Source organism: Schistocerca piceifrons, unplaced genomic scaffold, assembly GCF_021461385.2.
Source record: "Schistocerca piceifrons isolate TAMUIC-IGC-003096 unplaced genomic scaffold, iqSchPice1.1 HiC_scaffold_291, whole genome shotgun sequence".
Classification (NCBI taxonomy): Eukaryota; Metazoa; Arthropoda; class Insecta; order Orthoptera; family Acrididae; genus Schistocerca; species Schistocerca piceifrons.
In genome coordinates this window covers 30,001-32,500 of record NW_025728506.1, presented here as the reverse complement: position 1 = coordinate 32,500, position 2,500 = coordinate 30,001, and the positions used below count along the sequence as shown (strand labels likewise).

The following is a 2,500-nucleotide window of genomic DNA, read 5'->3' as shown; positions in this document are numbered from 1 at the left end:
CCTTAACCTAACCCATGTTGTGCCTTAACCTAACCCACGTTGTGCCTTAACCTAACCCACGTTGTGCCTTAACCTAACCCACGTTGTGCCTTAACCTAACCCACGTTGTGCCTTAACCTAACCCATGTTGTGCCTTAACCTAACCCATGTTGTGCCTTAACCTAACCCATGTTGTGCCTTAACCTAACCCACGTTGTGCCTTAACCTAACCCACGTTGTGCCTTAACCTAACCCACGTTGTGCCTTAACCTAACCCACGTTGTGCCTTAACCTAACCCACGTTGTGCCTTAACCTAACCCACGTTGTGCCTTAACCTAACCCACGTTGTCCCCTAAAGTAACCCACGTTGTCCCCTAACGTAACCCACGTTGTCCCCTAACGTAACCCATGTTGTCGCCTAAACCTGCTCTGTAATTGTTATACGACTCGTTCAATTAGTGTAGTGTTGCCCACCCGCAACCCTCGCAATATAGTTCGCTACTCGCACTGCCCGCTCCCCTGTGTATCGCTTCATGTTAAACACCTTGCAAGTCTTGCTGACTTTCCACATGCTCCTGCTGTACACTGTAATGTGGATGGCAGCAGGACGTACATGCCGCCCCTCCCCACGTCCCCACCTTGCCCCCCTGCCTTCGCAAGCTGGTTGGTGAGAAGTTTGCATGTTCAATGCCCTTCGCATGCGACGTACTCAGGCTACGTTGTGGTGCGGCCTGTGTCAACCGTCCGCTAATGTCGTACGCGTAAACCACAATCTGTACTGCACATTCGTCCTTATGTACCGAATGATACATCGTGGCACATGTGTGACCGTACAACGACTGCGCCCAAAAACGGCGGACCATACAGTGCAAATATTGTGCACGCAGCTACGTGTCGTCTCCCTATGAGAGCTGGATTGCAGTGTGGTACGCCATAGAGACGTGTGGGAGGAACGGACGCCGTGGATGGCGATCAGCATGAGCTGTCTGTTGATGTATTCGGACCTAGTCGTCTCTCCTCACACACCGTGATGGCATGGTGCACCGCGTTCCATATCTGCGACATGCTACAGAGGCCGGTTGACAGTCGTTCGAGCAATGGACATCGCATACGTACGGGGGCCACCTTCCACGTATTGTCTAGGCGTGCACATTTTGTTGCGTGTATGTGGGCAGACGTAGTGTGGCGTGACACCTGACACAGGCATGCAATAATCGTTGAAGTTGCAAATGGCGATGGACGCCTGCGTTTTCTGGTGAAGTTACGCAAATGAACAAATGGTAACCTGTTGTGGTGCGGTTGTTCTCGCTAGGGGTGAATCGGTGATGGCGACGATAGGTTGAGGTACGAACCGGTTGTTCCAGCGATACCCACCATGCCGACGAAACTGAACGGCATCTGGGTGTGAAGCGATACGCGGCGGTGGCTGGGTGGGACCGTCCCCGGCCGGTGAGGGGGCGCCTCCCGGCGTGCTGGCCGCGCGGTGCGTGGGCGCACGCGCTACAGCCGGCTGGTGGGGGCGGCCAGTGGCAGGCGCGCCGGCCGACGGACGCGGCAGGCGTCGCAGCTGCGCGCCGGCGCACCCTGCGCGCGGCGCCGTGCGGCCAAAGTAGGTCCTCGCGGGCCCGGTGCGAAGCGCGGTGGACATCTTCAGTGTGCTGGTCCGATTGAGGACTGTGTGCGTTGAGGATGCGCCGCCGCCCGGCGCTCGGCGCCGCGACGCCGTCTGCTGCTCGGTCGCCCCAGCGGTTCTCGCTGGTGGTTTGTATCGCAGCTGTGCGGATGTGTTGGCGCGTGCGCTGTGCTGGGAGAGTTCGCTTCGGCACCCAAGTGGGGCTTTTGTCCTTCTGTGGCGCTGGCGTTGGAGCTGCCGGTCACCGTAGGTGGCGCGTGTTGTCTCCCGCCGGCAATGCCACGACAGCACGCTCCCGGGCCTCTGTCGGCAGCGGCAAGCTCAGTTGGGAGCACGGGTGGTCGCACCGAAAGCGTCTACTCGCCTAACTCCGGGCGATTGCGCCTCTCTCGAACCCGACCAAGTACTTGGGACGGCGCTGCGCGCCGCCGGGACCTGAGAGGGTTTCGAGGTGTATTGTGCAGGGGAGCTCAGCCTCCTCCTGTTTGCAGAATGATTGAGCGGACGCTTGCGTGTTCGCGCGGGCCCCCGGGACACACTCCCGGGCGGCCGGCTGCTCAGCTCTAGTTGACGCAGCTCCCTGGTTGATCCTGCCAGTAGTCATATGCTTGTCTCAAAGATTAAGCCATGCATGTCTCAGTACAAGCCGCATTAAGGTGAAACCGCGAATGGCTCATTAAATCAGTTATGGTTCCTTAGATCGTACCCACGTTACTTGGATAACTGTGGTAATTCTAGAGCTAATACATGCAAACAGAGTCCCGACCAGAGATGGAAGGGACGCTTTTATTAGATCAAAACCAATCGGTCGGCTCGTCCGGTCCGTTTGCCTTGGTGACTCTGAATAACTTTGGGCTGATCGCACGGTCCTCGTACCGGCGACGCAT

At 57.6% G+C, this 2,500-nt stretch overlaps 1 non-coding gene across 1 annotated transcript in view; it reads left to right on the top strand.

Annotated features, from left to right (window-relative positions):
* Positions 1 to 2,190: 2,190 nt before the first annotated feature.
* The window catches only part of LOC124744410, a 1,909-nt gene continuing 1,599 nt past the window's right edge, over positions 2,191 to 2,500 (top strand). The window contains exon 1 of the ribosomal RNA XR_007010738.1: positions 2,191 to 2,500. This exon is cut by the window's right edge and continues 1,599 nt beyond it. This is a non-coding gene — a ribosomal RNA (small subunit ribosomal RNA).